The sequence below is a fragment of the Heterodontus francisci genome, chromosome 8 (assembly GCF_036365525.1).
Source record: "Heterodontus francisci isolate sHetFra1 chromosome 8, sHetFra1.hap1, whole genome shotgun sequence".
Classification (NCBI taxonomy): domain Eukaryota; kingdom Metazoa; phylum Chordata; class Chondrichthyes; order Heterodontiformes; family Heterodontidae; genus Heterodontus; species Heterodontus francisci.
The window spans coordinates 91,995,769-92,017,192 of record NC_090378.1 but is presented as its reverse complement, the minus strand read 5'-3'; the positions used below and the strand labels follow the sequence as shown (position 1 = coordinate 92,017,192).

The following is a 21,424-nucleotide window of genomic DNA, read 5'->3' as shown; positions in this document are numbered from 1 at the left end:
GCATTTGCTTTGAAAAAAGCAGCTGTTTCCTTGAAAAAAGGAGTTCTTAGAGTTGGCAGGCTTTGACGTTTCAGGCAACATATTCTGCCTGTCGTCTGGCGAAGTAACGAGTGGGTGGAAACAGTGGGTTTATGTGGGAATATGGGCGGGATTGTACTGCTGATGGGTCATTACATGTTCTTGCTGCTGATAGGTCATTGTGTTCTTGCTGCTGTTGATCGGCCACTTGTATTCCATGATAGGTTAGTACATGCTATTCTTGCTGCTGATTGGTTAGCTGTTGTTTCTTGATACATGTCTTCCTTTTTCCTCAACCGAGGATTCCCCCCACAGTTGTTGACAGAGCCCTCAACCGTGTCCGGCCCATTTCCCGCACCTCTACCCTCACCCCTTCCCCTCCCTCCCAGAACCGTGACAGGATTCACCTTGTCCTCACTTTCCACCCCATCAGCCTCCATATCCAAAGGATCATCCTCTGCCATTTCCGCCACCTCCAGCGTGATGCCACTACCAAACGCAACTTCCCCTCCCTTCCCCTGTCAGCATTCCGAAGGGATTTTTCCCTCCGCGACACCCTGGTCCACTCCTCCATTACCCCCACCACCTCGTCCCCTTCCCATTGCACCTTCCCCTGCAATCGGAGGAGGTGTAATACCTGCCCATTTACCTCCTCTCTCCTCACTATCCCAGGCCCCAAACACTCCTTTCAGGTGAAGCAGCGATTTACTTGTACTTCTTTCAATGTAGTGTACTGTATTCGCTGCTCACAATGTGGTCTCCTCTACACTGGGCAGACCAAACGCAGACTGAGTGACCGCTTTGCAGAACACCTCCGCTCAGTCCGCAAGCAGGACCCTGAGCTTCCGGTTGCTTGCCATTTCAACACTCCCCCTGCTCTCATGCTCACATCTCTATCCTGGGCTTGCTGCAGTGTTCCAATGAACATCAACGCAAGCTCGAGGAACAGCATCTCATTTACCGATTAGGCACACTACAGCCTGCCGGACTGAACATTGAATTCACTAATTTCAGAGCATGACGGGCCCCCCATTTTACTTTAATTTTTAGTTATTTTTTCTTTTTTACATTTTAAACATTTTTTTTGTATGTTTATTTTATTTCATCTTAGTTTGTTCAGTTTGCTTACCCACTGTTTTTTTTCATGTTTGTACTTGCTGCTGTTCAATTTTCAGTCTGTTAACACCCTATCTGTACTAATGCTTTGTCTTTCAACACACCATTAACATATTATTTGCCTTTGCTCCATGACCTTCTGGTCAGCTATTCTGTGGCCTTGTCCAATCTACACCACCTCCTTTGTTATCTCTTGCCTCACCCCCGCTTTATTTGCTGATAACCTTTGACATTTCTAATATTTGTCAGTTCCGAAGAAGGGTCACTGACCCGAAACGTTAACTCCGCTTCTCTCTCCACAGATGCTGCCAGACTTGCTGAGTATTTCCAACATTTCTTGTTTTTGTTTCTTGTTACATTATGTACTGGCATACAAGATGTGTTAGGGAGGCTATGGAGATCTAGCAACACCCACCATCCCCCAAGATAGTGGCCTATTCATCAGTGATATCTGGCGGCCCCTACTCAAGGAACACATCGCCAACTGCTCTGCAGCCAACAAACCCCGACAAGAACAATAGTATGTATCGGCGTAACATGAGAGACAATAGCTGACCAATCAGCAGCAAGCACAAGAATATGTAATGACCTATCGGCAGTAAGATCCTGCCCACATTCCCATATAAACCCACTGTTTTCACCTGTTCCAGTTATTTTGTCAGACGACGGGCAAAGTATGCTGCCCGCCATGTCAAGGCCTGCCAATTCTTCTAAGAGCTTTTTTCAAGGAAGCAGCTGCTCTTTTCAGAGCAAATTCGTATGGTGTAAAATCGCCTTAATCAACCTTACCACTCTCACCATAAAAGTCTTCAGACAATTTTTAAGAACAGGGAAGTCTTGCTACAATTGTATAGGGTTTTGATGATACCACACCTGGAGTACTGTGTGACGTTTTGGCCTCAATATTGAGGGAAGGATATACTTGCATTGGAAGCAGTAGGGTTTGCTAGGTTGATTTCTGTGAAGGGGGTGTCCTTTGATGAGAGGCTGAATAAATTAGGCCTATCATCTGTAATTGAAACATACAAGATTCTGAAGGGACTTGCTAGGTTGTTTCCCCTGGCTGGCAAATCTAGAACATGGGTGTGCAGTATCAGGATAAAGGGTTGATCATTTAAGACTAAGATGAGAAGAAATTTCTTCACTCAGCTGTTTGTGAATCTTTGGAAACCTCTACTCCAGGCAGCACAGTCTCAGGATAAGAGGCCGATGACTTAGGACTGAGATGAGAAATTACTTCACTCAAAGAGTTTTGAATCTTTGGAATTCTCTACCCCAGAGGGTTGTGGATGCTCCATGGTTGAGCATATTTAAGGCTGAGATAGACATTTGGTCTCTCAGGGTATCAAGAGATATGGGGAGTGGGTGGAAAAGTGGAATTGAGGCAGAAGATTAGCCATGATCGTTTGAATGGCGGAGCCGGTTCAACAGGCTATATGGTCTACTCCTGCTCCTATTTCTTACATTCTTAAAATCAGTGTTCCTTTGTGGTCTGATTTTATTCATTTTCACTTGGTTTCTGAGTATTGCCTTAGATCCAATCATAACACTCTATATTTGCACCACCACAGAGTTTTGCTTTTTAATTCAGTATTGCCAGTAAAGTAAAATTAGCATTGAACACAAACTTCCCTGAAGCTGTGCTTTTGAATGTAATATTCATTATTAGTGTGTCTTGCCTGCTTTTTCAATTGTGTTCAGCATTATTTTGCAACTTTTGTAAAGGTTACTGGCTATCTTTGCATTATATTGGTTTCTTTATTGGTAATTTCGAAGGCTTCATAACTGGTAATTTGAGGAAAAGAATTTGGATTCTACCAGACTCCAGTTGGGTTTGAAGTGCTGAATAGAAGATTGCTTGCTCTTTAAAAATAGAGGTGAATACAAATGTAAAGATCCATGCCCCATCCTTGTTGTTTATCGTATTTGTTAATGAGGAATAGTTAAACAAGAGCTAAACTATCTATATTTGGAGAATTTATATTTAGTAAAATCCTATTTTCATGTATAATAAATAACAAACATTAATAAAACTTCATACTTAATGCAATCGTATCCAGTTAGTGTATCATATGCGCTTGTTTTTTGAAGGGCCAATTGATGATGGAAAATATCTTGTATGTTTTTAAACTCGTAGCCGTGGTATAGGCATATTTCTAGTGTTAGGTTCGAAGCGGGAGGAGTGCACTTCTCCACAGGTCACGACATATCCATAAATTTTCCCACTTACCGAAACAGTCAGTTAGAAACTCTATTTGGCCCCAGAATAAAGCACATCAACCAGGTTTCTTCAATAAACAACAAAATTATCTGTTTATTATAGACAAAGTCTAAACCAATAATGAAATAAATATATAGCGAATTGAGATATTAAAGCCCTGTATTTTTATCCTAGCCCTCACGCACATACATCCAAAAACAGGTTAACCAGGAAAAAAAGGATTTTTGTTTACAGCTGTTACAAAGTAATAGAAGGAATAAAAAAAAATCTTAAGTCTGCAAAGATATGGAAGGAAGTCCTTTTTGTTCTGGTGAGGTGTTTCAAAGTTGGATAGTTGGCTGCCACTAGGAATCTTTCCAGCTGAGGTTGATGAATAGTCTGTTTGGGTAGGCATTCAAAGAAGTTCAACTGCAGAAGGCTTCACGTAGGTCTCCCATTAGATGTGCAGCAACAAAGTTTCAGTTCTCGCACACATTCGATGTAAAGTCCTTTTAAAGATGCAACGTTTCTGCAAGCATTCAGGATGTCTTCAAAATGCAAGAGGCAAGAGTACAACTTCATACAGGCTTTTGCTTTTCAAGTGCAGGGATTCTTCAGAGAGAAATAACAGTGGCCTGGATGTTCCTCTGATCTCCAACAAGATTTCCAGAAAAGAAGCTGACTTTCAACAGTTCAAAATGAAACCAAAAACAGTTCAGCAACAATCCTGTGACAGCCATATATCATGGTCTGTCATTTCCTTGTAAACATTTGTCCCTTCAGGTTAGAATCCCCTGAGGTGTTTACTTGAAATCAATGTTTTCTAGTACTTGTTTACTGGTCAATCCTTTTGTTCACCTTCCTTTCAAAAAAAGCACCCAAGGTTCAGCAATCTCCAGATGATTCAATGTCCAAGAAATCCTTTTTAGTTTTTAAAAATATGGATTTGCAAGTTTTAACACAAAAATGGAAACTCTTGTAACACTATGAATATCCAGCCTTCAGTCACAGGGGAGCATTACATTTGAGAGCAAGGAAGTGGAGACCTGACAAAGCAAAGACATTAGCAAAATTGGGCCATTACAGATTTGAAATGTGAATGTGTCTTTCTGTTTGTCATGGATACATTATCACTTGATGATCCGGACAGGTGCACTCCCTGATAATTTTCCTTGCCTGATTGTCAAGTTTCTACTTCCTACTTCACAATGTTTTCCTAATGAGTGAAGAACAGACTTTCACTAGGAGAATATGAACACATCATAGCCAAGTTTAAAATTTGAATATATAAGGCACAAAGCAGTAAACATTTCAAATTATATATGCATGCATTCTTAGTCTGGTTTATCATTTAGTGCCCGCACTTTTTGGGTGGTGGAGTTGATAGATCAGGGGTATGTTTTTGGAATAGACACACACAACTAAACATTTACTGATTTTTCATTTAGAGTCTTTAAACTAGGGAGCACGCATCGTGGACAGTCAGTATCGTACAGAAAATTGGAGGGACTGCACACAATTCTCACATTGTAAGCATATGGATTATGGAGTCCTAGGCAGCCTTTTTTGTCAATTATAGGCCGTTGAGCTGCTTTGATGCCATAAGTCACTGCCATTAGAGTAGTTGCTGTGATTCAAAAAAAAATTTGTGAATATACTTGGAGACATAGGATAACAGTCATTTGAGACCTCGGGGTGGTCGTTTCTGCAAGTCGCCCCAGGCCCCGGTAAGAGTCCCATGCTCATAGACAATTATGGAACTAGTGAAATTTTGAGGTAGTACCTCGAGGGACAATGGCTGCTTACAGGCACACATGAGGAAGGCAACAGGAAGCCACCTCATACTTTTTCCCTAGTCAGATTGCTTATTTCTCATGGAAGTTTAAAAAATGGGAGGCTCATACAAGCAACTGAAGAGCAAAGCACAGGACTGTGGGGCGTGGAGAAATGAGCAGAGGACCTGCCCTTAGGCAGATCACCACTACACTTGGTGGGGGGGGGGGGGGGGCGGGGGAGAAACCTGTAATTCTATATCGTTGAACAAATAAGATTGTTTGGTAGTATAGAACTTGAGAATTGCTGATAATAGAGACATGTTGTCGAAGCTTTTTGTCTTGCACTCATAAGGACAATAGGCAGGAATAACCAATGTAAGGGAAAGCAGTAACTTATACTGCATGAGAAGAGAGTGCTGATTGGTTGGCAAGTGAATTCTGGTAGATTTGTTGCCATGGAGATGCACTAGTTTACGGTGACTGAGTGTTAATTGCCAAGCTTTGTTTGAAATTTAAACCAGGCAGCTTGACTCTGGTCAAAGCACTTCCCTGAGGAATGAACCAGCGAATGGCTGTCACTTATTTTGTTCAGCTGAAATAGGCACAATGTGTGTACATGTTCTTTCTGTCTGCAAAGAGCAGGGACCTGTGTATTAATGTATGTAGCTTCCAGTAAGTACAAATGCGCCACTCTGCAATCCCTACTGGCAATCTTAAATTGGTTGCCAGCGTAATTCTTAGCACACCGGATTATTTAGCAAATGATGTCCAATTGCGGAATCATATCTAATGTTGGACACTGCTTTTTGAGCTTTGCAAGCACGGCTGGTTGGGTACGGCCTGTATCTTGCCAGTTGCGAACAGCGGAAGGGACATGTTGTTTGATACAATCCACTAGTCTTTGGGACCTACGGCCCATATATCTAGCATCACACTGGCATTGAAATTCATAAATCACATTACTCATTTGTGTGATAGACAGGACGTCTTTTTGGCTTGACGTCAGCATCCTGTTAGTGGTGAACACCCCATGTGCTGCTACTGCATAGTAGCAGCGTGAAACAGCTAGCTTTGCCTGTTGCTCAAATTTTGGGGATACCCAAAAATTGCCCAGTCTACCTCAAATTACCCTGGAAGGTCCAGAAAGCAGTCACACCCCTTAGGGTAGGGTCATCTGTTTTGGTCAGTCGTCAGGGACAGGAGCGTGTGACTGTGAGTCAGGCAGGTAAGGGTATCGAAAAGGTGGGAGTGGAGGAGCCTTGCAATTGAGCAACAAGTTCGAGGTTCTTGCAGTTTGTATGGACAAGAGCGAGGGCTGTAGTTTGGATGAGCAGACTGACCATGCCACCATGGTACAGGAAGCCATTCAAGCGGGGGTAGCAAAAAGGAAAGTAGTGGCACGAGACAGTGCAGTGAGGGTGATTAACACTGTTCTCTGCAGCAAAGAGCGAGAGTCCAGAGGGTTGTGTTGCATGCCAGGTGCCAGGGTTTGGGACATCTGCTTCGGGCTGGAGAGGAACTTGCAGTGGGAGGGGGAGGATCCAGACGTCGTGGTCCATGTAGGTACCAACGACATAGGCAGGCCAAGGGAAGAGGTTCTGTATAGTCAGTATGAGGAGCTAGGCACTAAATTAAGAAGCAGAACCTCAAAGGTGACGATCTCTGGATTATTACCTGAACCACGTTGCAAATTGGCAGAGGACAAATAAGATTAGAGAAATGAATGCATGGCTCCAAGACTGGTGTCGTAGGAATGGGTTCTGGTTCGTGCGGCACTGGCACCAGTACTGTGAATAGTCAGGACTATACCATTGGGACGGTCTACATCTGAAGGATGCCGGGACCGGTGTTCTAGTGAACCGCATAACGAGGAAAGTAGAGAGGGTTTTAAACTAAGTAGTGGGGGCAAGGGATCAAATTTGGGAAGATGTGGTAAATAATAGATTAGAGACAATGCAAGAGAGAAAGGTATTAATATGGAAAACGGTAAACAGACTGTGACAGGAAGGGACAGCGAGTACAAATCTAAGAGTAAATCAGCAGACAAGGCTAGAGGTTACAAAAATAATAGGACAAAACTAAAGGCTCTGCATCTGAATACTCATAGCATTCGAAACAAAACAGCTGAACTGAGCGCAAATAGAAATAAATAAGTACAATCTGACAACGATTACAGAGATATGGCTGCAGGATGACATAGATTGGGACCTGAATATTGAAGGATAGGAACCTAGGAAAAGGTGGAGGGGTGGCTGTGTTAATTAATGATGGTATTAGCACAATAGAGAGGGATGGCCTAAGTTCAGGAAACCAGGATGTAGAAGTGGTTTGGGTCGAGATGAGAAATGATAAAGGCAAGCAGTCGTAACAGTAACCACACGGTAGGACAGAGTATAAAGGAAGAAATGATAGGAACTTGTCAGAAAGGTATGGCAATAATCATGGGAGATTTTAATCTACATATCGAATGGAAAAATCAGATGGCCAAAGGTAGCCTAGATGAGGAGTTCATAGTTTTTGGGATAGTTTCTTAGAATAGCATGTTCTCAAGCCAACTGGAGAGCAGGCTATACTACACCTGGCATTATGCAACAACATAGGAGTAATTAATGACCTCATAGTGAAGGCGCCCCTAGGTAGCAGTGACCATAATATGGTTGAATTTCACATTCCGTTTGAGAGAGAGGAGAGTGGGCCGAAGACTAGTATTTTAAACTTAAATAAGGGCAGTTATGAGGGCATGAAAGCAGTGCTAGCAAAAGTGAACCTGCAAAGTAGTTTAAGGGATAGGTCAATAGAGATGCAGTTGGAAAATAGCCAGTGTAACTCCTTTATTCAAAAAGGGAGGGAGACAGAAAGCAGGAAACTACAGGCCAGTTAGCTTAACATCTGTCATAGGGAAAATGTTGGAAGCTATTAAAGACGTTCTAGCAGGGCACTTAGAAAAATTCAAGGTAATCAGGCAGAGTCAACATGGTTTTGTGAAAGTAAAATCATGTTTAACCAATTTATTGGAGTTCTTTGAAGAAGTAACATGTGCTGTGGATATACTGTACTTAGATTTCCAGAAGACATTTGATAAGGTGCCACATTAAAGGTTGTTGCTGAAAATAAAAACTCATGGTTTGGGGGTAACATTTTGGCACGGATAGAAGATTGTGGCTAGCCAACAGGAAACCGAGAAGGCATAAATGGTTCATTTTCTGGTTGGCAAGATGTAACGAGTGGTGTGCCACAGGGATCAGTGCTAGGACCTCAACTTTTTACAATTTATGTAAATGACTTGGATGAAAGGACCGAAGGCATGGTTTCTAAATTTCCACATGGCAATCTGCGCCTGTACCTCACCAATCTGATTAACCACACTCTGTGCATTCACATATATGCACATTAACCCTGATTTAGACTCATCACTTTCTCCCTTACTCTGACCCCACCTAATAACTTACTAGTCCCTACCTCTCGTGCTATCTATCTTCCCCCAAGTATTCTGTGCACCTTGGTCTTCCTCTCTGATATTTGCTCCTGGTTCCTACATCCCTGACAAGTTACCAGTTTTACTTCCCTACGATCTTAGCTTACTCTCAGGTTCCCGTCTCCCTGCCAATCTAGTTTAAACTCTCCCCAACTGCACTAACAAATCTCCCTGCGAGGCTATTTGTCCCACTCCTGCTAAGATGGAACCTGTCCTTCTTGTACAGGTTCCACCTGCCCCAGAACTGATCTCAGTGCCTCAGAAATCTGATGACCTTCCTCCTACACCAATTCTCCAGCTATGTGTTCAATCTCTCAGTTCTTCTATTCCTATGTTCACTCACATGTGGGAGTGGGAGTAATCCTGAGATTACTGCTTTTGAGGTCCTGCTTTTTAATCTCCTCCCTAGATCCCTATAATCTGCTTTCAGGACTTAATTCCCCTGTCCTACCTATGTCACTGGTGCCAACATGGACCATGATCTCTGGCTGTTCACCCTCCCCCAGAAGGATGTCCTGAAGCCATTCCGTGACATCCTTGACCCTGGCACCAGGGAGGCAAATACCATTCTGGAGTCCCATCTACGGCCACAGATATGCCTGTCTGTTGCCCTAACAAATGCATCCCCTGTCATTACTGCTGTTCCACTCTTCTTCGTCCCCTCCTGTGCAGCTGAGCCACTTGTGATGCCACAAACTTGGCTCTGATTGCACTCCTCTGAGGAATCACCACCCTCACCGGTATTCAAAATGGAAAACCTATTAGCAAGTGAGATCATCTCAGGGGACTCCTGCACTACCTTCCTGGTTCTCTTAGACTGCCTGGTGCTCACCCATTCCCTATCTTCCTGCATGCTTCTCGCCTGCGGTGTGACCACCTCCCTAAACGTGCTATTCACGTAGTCCTCTGCCTCGCAGATGCACCACTGCGACTCCAGCTGCTGCTCGAGTTCCGAAACCCAGAGCTCAAGCTTGTGCAGCCAGTGACGCTTCCTGCAGATGTGTTTGTCCAGGACACATGATGCGTCCATGATTTCCCACATGCAACAGGTTGGACACTCCACTTGGCCGAGCTGCCCTGCCATATCTTAACTTTACAGACTATTTATTATAAGTAGAATAGCTTACCAGTTACTCACCAACCAGCTCCTTCCACTGCACCGAAGCAAGAACCAAATACTGGACGGTTAAAAAAGTAGAAAAAACGGACGCCTCCTCCCCCCCCCTACACTGAACTTGCCACTTAACAAACTCGTATCTCCATACTCAGCTTGCAATCTGCACTCTGCTCATGGCATAAAAGGGACGGTAGCAACATGGATATGGAATTGGCTGATTGACAGGAAACAAAGAGTAGTGGTTAATGGATGTTTGTCGGGTTGGAGGCAGGTTTGTAGCGGTGTTCCCCAGGAGTCAGTGTTGGGATCCTTGCTTTACCTGATATATATAAGTGACTTCGAGCTTGGTGTACAGGGCACAATTTCAAAGTTTGCAAATGATACGAAACTTGGAAGCATTGTGAACAGTGAGGAAGATGGTGTAGAACTGTAAAAGGACATAGACAAGTTGATGTGGGCAGACAAGTGGCAGATGAAATTCAACGCAGAGAAATGTGAAGTGATTCATTTTAGTAGGAAGAACATGGATTGACAATATAAAATAAAGGGTACAATTCTAAAGGAGGTGCAGGAACAGAGGGACCTGGGAGTACATGTGCATAAGTCATTGACGGTGGCAGGACAGGCTGAGAGAGCAGTTAATAAAGCATACAATATCCTGGGTTTTATTAATAGGGGCATAGAGTACAAGAGCAAGGTGGTTACGTTGAACTTGTATAAGACACTAGTTCTGCCTCAGCTGGAGTATTGCAGCCAGTTCTGGGCACCAGACTTTAAGAAAGAGGTGAGGACGTTGGAAAGAGTCGAGAAAAGATTCACAAGAATGCTTCCAGGGATGAGGAACTTCAGTTATGAAGATAGATTGGAGAAGTTAGGACTGGTTTCCTTGAAGAGAAGACTCCGAGGTGATTTGAGAGAGGTATTCAAAATCATGAGGGATTTGGACAGAGTAGATAGAGGGAAATTGTTCCCACTCATGAAAGGAGCGAGAGGGCACAGATTTGAAGTATTTGGTAAGAGAAGCAAAAGTGACTAGGAAAAACTTCACGCAGAGTGGCTAGGGTCTTGAATAGGCTGCCTGAGAGCGTGGTGGAGTCAGTTTCAATTGGAGCATTGAAGAGGGAATTAGACTGTTATATGAAAAGGAAGAATGTGCAGGGTTACAGGGAGAAGGCAGGGGAATGGAACTGAGTGAATTACTCTTTTGGAGAGCCAGTGCAGATACGATGGGCTGAATGGCCTCCTTCTGCACTGTAACACTTCTGTGATTCTGTGAAATTTGTTGGTGACACAAAAATAGCTAGGAAAGTAAGTTGTGAAGAGGGCATGAGGCTATAAAGGGATATAAATGGGTTAAATGAGTGGACAAAGATCTGGCAAATGGAGTATAATATGGGAAAATGTGAAATTGTCCATTTTGGCAGGAAGAATGAAAAAGATGCATGTTATCTAAATGGTGAGAAATTGCAGAGTTCTGATATACAGAGGGATTTGGGTGTCCTAGTGCATGAATCGCAAAAGGTTAATATGCAGGCACAGCAAGTAATTAGGAAAGCTAATAGAATGTCATCATTTATTGTGAGGGGAATTGAATACAAAAGTAGGGAGGTTATGCTTCAGCTATACAGGGCATTGGTGAGACCACATCTGGAGTATTGTGTACAGTATTGGGCTCTTTATTTAAGGAAGGTTATAAGTGCGTTGGAGGCACTCAGAAGGTTTACTAGACTAATACCTGGAATGGGTGGGTTGTCTAAAAGATTGGACAGGCTAGGCTTGTATCCGCTGGAATTTTGAAGAGTAAGAGGCAACTTGATTGAAACATATAAGATCCTGAGGGCTCTTGACAGTTTGGATGTGGAATGGATATTTACTCTTGTGGCAGAATCTAGAACCAGGGGTCACTGTTTAAAAGTCAGGGGTCGCACATTCAACACAGTTGAGAAATTTTTTCTCAGAGTCATGAGTCTTTGGAACGCTCTTCCTCAAAAGGCAATGAAAGCAGAGTCTTTGAATATTTTTAAGGCAGAGGTAGATAGATTCTAGATAAGAAAGCGGGTGAAAAGTTATTGGGGGTAGGCGGAATGTGGAATTGAGGTTATAATCAGATCAGCCATGATCTTGTTAAATGGCAGAGCAGGCTCGAGGGGCCAAGTGGCATACTCCCACTCCTAATTTGTATGTTCGTATGTTTGTCATTCGCTAGCTCTCTGTCACGCTTGCTCAAGGCCACCCTCCAAGTGCAAACCCTGCCTGCTGGCTGCAAAACATCCAAGTCTATCATTGCTGCAGACAGAGACCCCAGGAGGAAAACTATCTGCGTCACTGTCTCCAAGAGAAACCTGAACCAGGTGGACCCATCTACCAGCCAGAAACTTCAGGACCACGAATTCATCCAGAAAGCAAACTGAATTACCAGACTCTACAGACTGTATATATTTTTTTTACTGTTCCGGACCCTAATCCAACCAATCTATTCGTCTTAACCTATTTGTGTGTGTGTGTGTGTGTGATTCTCGTGTGTGTTTGTGTAAAAGTTGGAGTGTAGTTTATCTTGCTTAGATCTGGTTTGGGTTTTAAGTACAGTAAACTAAGCACTTTCTTGTTTAAACTCAAGAAAACCTGTCCGATTGGTTCTTTTATGATAGCACATAAAGGGTTAAACACTCACTGAATTGGTAAGCACATTCACTGTTTCAAGGAAGTAAACCCTGTTGCGGTCAAACAAGGCGAGGGACAAGAGGTGAGCCTTTCGACCCCCTCCTCACCTGATCGTAACACAGTTAATTGCACTTTTTTTTCATTTGCCTTTAATGTGATGTCAGACATTTTTTATAATATTGAGGGTTATTTACTAAAACCAAAAATCTAAGCCAGTTATAAAATGGTTTAGCCTTAAAGTAATGAAAAATTTTGTATTGGGCACCAGCTGGTACGCTGTTGAATAAATAAGATGTTTATTTTTTTCAATTTTAAAATTGTCAGCCTTGTTTAAGCATTCAGTTCCTTTTTTTTTAAACTTTCTACTGGGTTTAATAGATGTCTGACACAACCAGTTATTTTGCAGCATCAATCATTACAACTAATTCCATGCTCTAGATAAGGTCACATTCTTGGGGCCTGTCTACCTTTAGGGATACCAAATTTAACTGTTTGCCAAGAGCAAGCAGGTGAAGCAGTACCTAGGAAAATGCTTAAAACACTTGTAGCTGACTTTATTTGGCTGTCTTGTATTTTTAAGCATTGATTATCACAAGTAAGAGTTAAATGTATTGGATTATCTATTCTTGGACCTTTGAAATGAGAACCAAAAGTGCCAGAAATACTCAGCAGGTCTGTGCAGAAAGAAACAGTTAACATTTCCAGTTTGTGATCTTTCATCAGAACTGGCAAAAGTTAGAAATATAACAGTCTTTGAGCAAGTGAAAAGAGGGAGGGGGGGAAGAAGAACGGAAGAGAAGGTCTTGATAGGACTGAGGGCAGGCGAGATTAAATGACAGATGTCTTGGAGCAGAATGCAATGTAGTGTTAAATAGTTGTAGCAAAAGACAAAGCAGGAGTCCAGCGAGAGTGCTAATGGCTGAATAATGAACAGCTCTGTCCGAAAGCAAAAACATGCAAAGAAGTTTAAAACCAACACATGGTTTAAAAAATAAATTTAAATCTAAAAATTATTAATAAAAAATGATAGCGCTCATGGTCTGAAATTATTGAACGCCCTATTGAGTCCAGTAGACTGTAGTGCCTTTTCGGAAGTTAAGGACTGTTTCTCAAGGATAGAATGTGGGCATGAGAGCAGGGTGGTGGATTAAAATAGCAAGCAACCAGAAGCTTGGGGACATGCTTACAGACCGAGTGGAGGTGTTCTGCAAAGCGGCCACCCAATCTGCGTTTGGTCTCCCCAGTGTAGAGGAGACCGTATTGTGAGCAGTGAATCCGGTGTGCTAAATTGGAAGAAGAACAAGTAAATCATTGCTTCTCCTGGAAGGAATGTGGGGCCATGGATGGTGAGGAGAGAGGAGGTAAAAGGGCAGGTATTACACCACATGCGATTGCATGGGAAGATGCTGTGGGAAGGGTTGAGGTGTCGGTGATGGAGGAGTGGACCAGGGTGTCGCGGAGGGAGCGGTCCCTTTGGAATGCTGACTGGAGGGAAAGATGTGTTTGGTGGCATGCTGGAGGTGGCAGAAATGGCAGAGGATGATCCTTTGGATGTGGAGGCTGATGGAGTGGAAGGTGAGGACAAGGGGAGCCCTGTCGCTGTTCTGGGTGGGAGGGGAAGAGGTGAGGGCAGAAGTGCGGGAAATGGGGTGGACACAGTCGAGGGCTCTGTCAACCTATGTGCTGGGGAATCCTCAGTTGAAGAAAAAGGACGACATATCAGAAGCGCTGTTGTGAAAGGTTGCATCATCAGAACAGATGCGTCTGAGACGGAGAAACTGGGAGAATGGAATGGAATCCTTACAGGAGGCAGGGTGTGAGGAAGTGTAGTCGAGGTAGTGTTGGGAGTCGGTGGGCTTATATTGGGTATTAGTGGACAGCCTATCCCCAGAGATCGAGACAGAGAACTCGAGGAAGGGAAGTGTCGGAGATGGACCATGTAAAGGTGTGAGAAGGGTGGAAATTGGAAGCAAAGGTTTACGTTTTCCTGTTTGGGGCAAGAGCAGGAAACAGCACCGATAGTCATCAATGTACCGGAAAAAGAGTTGGGCGAGGGGGCCTGAGAAGGACTGGAACAAAGGGTGTTTGATGTACCCCACAAAAAGACAGGCATAGGTAGGGCGCATGCGGGTACCCATAGCAACACCTTTTATTTGGAGGAAGTGAGTGGAGTTGAAGGAGAAGTTGTTCAATGGGAGAATAAGTTCAGGTGGTGGTGGATAGGGACTGGTTGGGCCTCTGTTCAAGAAAGAAGCAGAGAGCCCTCAGAGACCGTTCTGGTGGGGTTGGAGGTGTAGAGAGGTTGGATGTCCATAGTGAAGAGGAGGCACTTAGGGCCGGGACACTGGAAACTGTCAATGACAGAAGGCATCAGAAGAGTCACGGATGTAGGTGGGAAGAGACTGGACAAGGGGAGAAGAAATAGAATCAAGATAGGAGGAAATAAGTTCAGTGGGGCAGGAACAGGCTGAAATGATGGGTCTACCAGGACAGTCCTGTTTGTGGATTTTGGGAAGGAGATTGAAACAGGCTATTCGGGGTTGCGGGACTGAGGTGGGAAGATCTCCAGAGGAAATGAGGTCACTGACAATCCTGGAGACAGTGCCTTGATGTTCGGTGGTGTTGTCATGGTCCAAGGGGAAGTAGGAAGAAGTGTGTGAGTTGGCGCTCAGCCTCTGCAAGGTAGAGGTCGGTATGCCAGACAACAACAGCACCACCCTTGTCAGCGGGTTTGATCACAATGTCATGGTTCGACCTTAGAGAACAGAGTGCAGCAAGTTCAGAGGGAGAGAGGTTAGAGTGATGGAGGGGGTCAAATAAATTAAGACGGCTGATATCAAGTTGACAGTTCTCAATGAAAAGATCAACAGCTGGTAAGAGGTCAGAAGGAGGGGTCTAGGAGGAGGGAGAATACTAGAGGTGGGTGAATGAGTCCGCTGGTCGGGGGGAGGACTCCTGGCCAAAGAAGTGAGCCTGGAGGCGAAGATGATGGAAAAAAGCTCAACGTCCTGCCGAGCAGGTCGGGTCTAACCCGTTGACAAGGCTGGTGCTGTTGTTGTCTGGCATCAGCATTCATGCAACAGCTGCTTTTGTATGGATTTGAGAAATTATTAACGCGCTCAATTCTACTGTCCCTTCAACACCACCTCCTCTGCATTTACATGCTATGTCTAGGTGACAGTATCTGCAAACATTCGGACAGTTTTCTGTATATTTGCTGATGAGACCCAGCTCTAATTCTCTCCCAGTTTCCATAGACCTATTCCCTGGACCTCCCTTGCTGAACCCCTCTGCTACTCGACTTCTTATCCCATCTTCAAAAACCTACTTAAAATCCACCTTTTTGACCAAGCTTCTAATTCTCACCATGGCTGATTGCATGTTTATTATCTCTATAAAGCATCTTTGGATGTGTTTCTACACTAAAGGTGGAATATGAATGTGAGCTGTGAAACCAAGTAGATTTTAATTGAAATGGACTTCCCTGTCCAAAAATCTTATTTCCTGTTACAATTTTGTGTTGACCTTTTCTGTTATAAAGTTCTGTGTCCCATTTCTCCCAGCTTCGATACCATTTTGGCTTCTGTGCAGATAAATTTTAAACTAATTTCTTACAATTTTTGAGAAATATTTTAGATATTAAAACTTTAATTTTTAAAATGTATCCTCTCTTCCTCCTAAGTTTCTCATTGCTGTTTATCACTCACCTGATTACCTCTGGCCATCAGACTGTTTTTAAAAAAAAAAACTTAAAAAAAAAAATGTTCATCCCAACTCTGGTCCCATCTCCTGCGCAAAGAAAAGTAAAATGCTGCAGATGCTGGCAATCTGAAATAAAAACGGAAAGTGCTGCAAATACTCAACCGGTCAGACGGCACCTCTGGAGAGTTGATGTTTCAGATCAATGTCCTTTTTGTCAGAATTGGAAAAATTAGAGATATAACTGTTTTAAGCAATACAGGGTGGGGGGTGGGAAACGGGCAGTGTGGGAGGTTGGGTGTTGGTGGGGAGAGAACAAAGTAGGGGAAGGTCTGTTAGGGTGAAAGTCAGGAGTCAGCGACCCTCACCATTATACGGTCTCCCTGTCCTCGTTCCGCCCCAGAAGCCCCCGACATTTAACGGATCATTTTCACCATCTCCAGTGCGATGCAACAAATAAACATACTTGCCCCTCCTTTCAGATTAAATGCCTTTCGAAAATTTGAGAACTGTGGTTAAGATCTGAAGTTATTGAAATTGGAAGGCTGTAGAGCGCCCAATCAAATATGAGGTGCAGTTCCTCAAGGTTCATTGGAACAATGTAGGAGGAACAAATGTGGTAACAACTTCTTTGACTGCATTCACTTCCTCCAAGTAATTCAAGTGCAGTTAGGGATGGGCAGTGAATGTTGGCCTAGTCAGCGACCCTCACCATTATACGGTCTCCCTGTCTTTGTTGCCCCCCACATTCAAAGGATCATTTTCACCATCTCCAGAGTGATGCAACCACCAAACATATTTTCCACTCCGTTCAGCATTCCGAAGGGACCATTTCCCCCTGCGACACCCTGGTCCACTCTTGCATCACCCACAACACCCGCTCCCCATCTCACGGCACCTTCCTGTGCAATCGCAGGAGTTGCCACACCTGCCTTTTCACCACCTCCCTTCTTCCCATCCAAGGCCCAAAGCATTCTTCAAGGTGAAACAGTGAGTTGCACTTTCACTTTACCACACTGTGCATTGCTGCTCACTATGTAGTCCCCTCTACATTGGGGAGATGAAATGCAGATTGGGTGGTCGTTCTGCTGAACACCAACATTCAGTCCTTGATCATAACCCCAAGCTTCTGGTCACTTGCCATTTTAATTTTTTTCTATTCTCATTCTGACATCTCCATCCTTTTTCCTTTTGCGTTATTCCAGTGAAACTCAATGGAAGCTTGAAGAGCGGCACTTGATCTTTCATTTGGGCACTTTACAGTCTTCCAGACTCAACATTGAGATCAGCAACCTTAGATCATAACCACTGTTATTTTCCGACAGCACATGCTTCTGCTGCCATTAACAACTCCTCTGGACCCACCTTTTTGTTTCTTTACTTGTCCCATTGCCACTCCCTTTTGTCTTACAACATCATTCCTTTTTTCATTTAATCACTTCTGTCCTACCCCCTGTTCTTTTCCACTTCCCCCACCCAACGCTATTCCCTTGATTCTGTACTTGCCTAAAAACAGTTAAATCTCAAACATCTTTCAGTTCAGATAAAATATCATTGACCTTTTCTTTTTAATAATGTGTTCGTTGGATGTGGGCATCGCTAGCAAGGCCAGCATTTATTGCTGATCCCTAATTTCCTATGAGAAGGTGATGGTGAGCAGCCTTTTTGACCCCATGCAGTCCATGTGGTGTAGGTACACCCACAGTGCTGTTGGGAGTGAGTTCCTGGATTTTGACCCAGCGACAGTGGAAGAGCAAATGATATAGTTTTAAGTCAGAATGGTATGTGATTTGGAGGGGAACTTGCAGGTGGTGGTGGTGTTCCCATGTGTCTGCTGCCATTATCCTTCTAGGTGGTCGAGGTCGTGGGTTTGGAAGGTGCTGTGGCGGGAGCCTTAGTGAGCTGTTGCGGTGTATTTTGTAGATGGGACGCTGCTGTTGTTGTGCGCTAGTGCTGGAGGGCGTGTCCATCAAGTGGGCTGCTTTGTCCTGCATAGTATCAAGCATCTTGAGGGTTGTTGGAACTACATTTACCCAGGCAATTGGGAGTATTCCATCACACTCGTGACTTATGTCTTATAGATAGTAGACAGGCTTTGGGGAGTCAGGAGGTGAGTTATTCACTGCAGAATTTCCAGCCTCTGACCCGTTCTTGTAGCCACAGCATTTATATGGCCAGTTCAGTTACGTTTCTGGTCAATGGTAACCCCCATGATGTTGGTCGGGGATTCAGTGATGGTAATGCCATTGAATGTCAAGGGGACATGGTTAGGAACACTCTTGTTGCAGGCGGTCATTGCCTGGCACTTGTATGGTGTGAATGTTACTTGCCACTTATCAGCCCAAGCCGAAGTGTTGTCCAGATTTTTCTGCATGTGGGCATGGACTGGTTCAGTATCTGAGGAGTCACGAATGGTACTGAACACTCTGCAATCATCAAGGAAGGTCCCCACTTTAGCCCTTATGTGCTTTCAGTATTTCTTGATATCACGTGGGGTGAATCGAATTGGCTTAAGACTGGCATCTGTGATGCTGGGAGCTTCAGGAGGAGGCCAAGATGGATCCACTCGGCACTTCTGGCTGAAGATGGTTGCAAATGCAACCATTTTTGCATTGACATGCTGGGCTCTCGCATCATTGAGAATGGAGTTGTTTGTGGAGCCGCCACCTCCCATCTGTTGTTTAATTGTCCTGCACCATTCATGGCTGGATGTGGCAGGACTGCAGAGCTTTGATCTGATCTGTTGGTTCTGGGATCGCTTAGTTCTATTAATAACCTGCTGCTTCTGCTATTCAGCATGCATGTAGTTCTGTGTTGTAGCTTCACCAAGTTGCCACTTCATTTTTAGGTATGCCTGCTTCTGCTCCTGATCTATATCCCTATACTCATTGAACCAGAGTTGGTACCCTGACTTGATGGTAATGATAGAGTGGGAGATATGCCAGGCCATGAGGTTACAGATTGTGGTTGAATATAATTCTGTTGCTGCTGATGGCCCACAGCGCCTCATGGATGCCCAGTTTTGAGCCGCCAGATCTGTGCTGCATCTATTCCATTTAGCACAGTGGTAGTACCACACAACACAATAGAAGGTGTCTTCACTGTGAAGATGGGACTTTGTCCCCACAAAGAGAGTGCATTGGTCACTCCTACCAATGCTGTCATGGACAGATGCATTTGCAACAGGTAGGTTTTTCCCTCTTATTGGTTTCTGGCCCAGTCTGGCAGCTATGTCCTTCAGAATTCAGTCAGGTTGGTCAGTCCTGGTGCTACTGAGCTGTTCTTGGTAATGGCGATAAAGTACCTCACCCAGAGTACGTTCTGTGCGCTTGCTGTCCTCAGTGCTTTTTCCCAGTGATGTTCAACATGAGGAGCACTGATTCATGACCTGAAAGTTTCTAATGAATGAAGGGTCGATAATCTGGGAGTGCAGATTTAAGGTGATTGGCAACAGAACTAGAGGCAACATGTGGAAGAACTTATTTACACACCAAGTGATTCAAATTTAGAATGTACTGCCTGTTGGGTAATGGATATAGATTCAATAGTAACTTTCAAAAAGGAACTCTCAATGATCATACTGTGCCATTTATTTAGCCCCTGGAAAGTAAATTGAATGTTAATACTTCCATCAAGAAAGGTCAGTTTTTCTTGAGTTTTTGTTTCTTTAACTTAATTGTAGCCTCGGTTAGTTTTCAGAACGAAATAAGTTGTTTTTGTCTCCTATCTATTCTAATGGTTGTGCGGTTAACCTGAATAATCAACTTGCATTTATGTAATGCTTTTAACATCGAAAATTCCCACGGTACTTCACGTATGCCTAAGGAGAAAATAAAGGTTGCTGAACCAAAGAAAGATATTAAGACAGGTGATTATTATATTATAGAGAGATACAGCACTGAAACAGACCCTTCTGTGCCGACCATCAACCACCCATTTAAACTAATCCCACATTCCTTACCACATCCCACCTTCCCTCAATTCTCCTACCACCTACCTACACTAGGGGCAATTTACAATGGCCAATTTACCTATCAACCTGCAAGTCTTTGGCTGTGGGAGGAAACTAGAGCACCCGGCGGAAACCCACGCGGTCACAGGGAGAACTTGCAAATTCCGCACAAGCAGTACCCAGAACCGAACCCGGGTCGCTGGAGCTGTGGGGCTGCGGTGCTAACCACTGCGCCGCCCTGGTGTGTGGTTTGGAGGGGAACTTGCAGGTGGTGGTGTTCCCATGCATCTGCTGCCCTTGCCCTTCTAGGTGGTAGAGGTCGTGGGTTTGGAAGGTGCTGTCGAAGGAGCCTTGGTGTGTTGCTACAGTGCATCTTGTAGATGGTACACATTGCTGCCACTGTGCGTTGGTGGTGGAGGGAGTGAATGTTTGTAGATGGGGTGCCAATCATGTGGCCTGCTTTGTCCTGGATGGTGTTGAGTTTCCTGAGTGCTGTTGGAGCTGCACCCATCCAGGCAAAAGTGGAGAGCATTCCACCACACTCCTGACTTGTGCCTTGTAGATAGTGGACAGGCATTGGGGAGACAGGAGGTGAGTTACTTGCCACAGAATTCCCTGTCTCTGGCCTGCTCATGTAGCCACAGCATTTATGTGGCTGGTCCAGTTCAGTTTCTGGTCAATGGTAACCCCCAGGATGTTGATAGTGGGGGATTCAGCGATGGCAATGCCATTGAATGTCAATGGGAGATGGTTAAGATTCTCTCTTGTTTGAGTTGGTCATTGCCTGACACTTATGTGGCGCGAATGTTACTTGCCACTTATCAGCCCAAGCCTGGATGTTGTCCAGGTCATGCTGCATACGGATGCGAGCTGATGTTGTCCAGGTCTTGCTGCATATGAACGCGGGCTGCTTCAGTATCTGAGGAGTTGTGAATCAAAAGCTTGGTCCTAGAGGTGGGTCTTAAAGAAGGCGAGGGAGGTGGAAATGTCAAGAGATTTAGGGAGGGAATTCCAGAGAATGTGGTCTGGGTGACTGAACGCATGGCTACCAATAGTAGGCCAAAGTAAAGGTGAGGAGCTGCATTGCATTAGAGGCCAGTGTTGGAGGAACAGAGAGCTGTGGGAGATTTGTGTTCCTGGGATGTGAAGAAATAAGGCCATGGAGGATTTTGAACACAAGGACAAGAATTTTCATCTTGAGGTGTTGTGAAATAAGAACCGACATGGGTTATTGATTACAGGGGTAGTGGGCAAGTGGGACTTGCTATGGGATAGGATATGGGCACCAGATTTAATGGTAGGTATGAGGCAGCTGGGAAAGCATTGGAATAATTGAATCTGGAAGTGATGAAGGCTTGGATAAGGGTTTGAATGCCGGGTGGGCTGAGGTAGAAGTAGAGGAAGCAGGCAA

The 21,424-nt window shown here is 44.2% G+C and overlaps 1 protein-coding gene across 1 annotated transcript in view; it reads left to right on the top strand.

The window, feature by feature from the left end:
* cdc73 (cell division cycle 73, Paf1/RNA polymerase II complex component, homolog (S. cerevisiae)) overlaps window positions 1-21,424 on the top strand; it is a 455,163-nt gene that overhangs the window by 148,335 nt on the left and 285,404 nt on the right. The gene's annotated exons all lie outside the window — the stretch shown is intronic.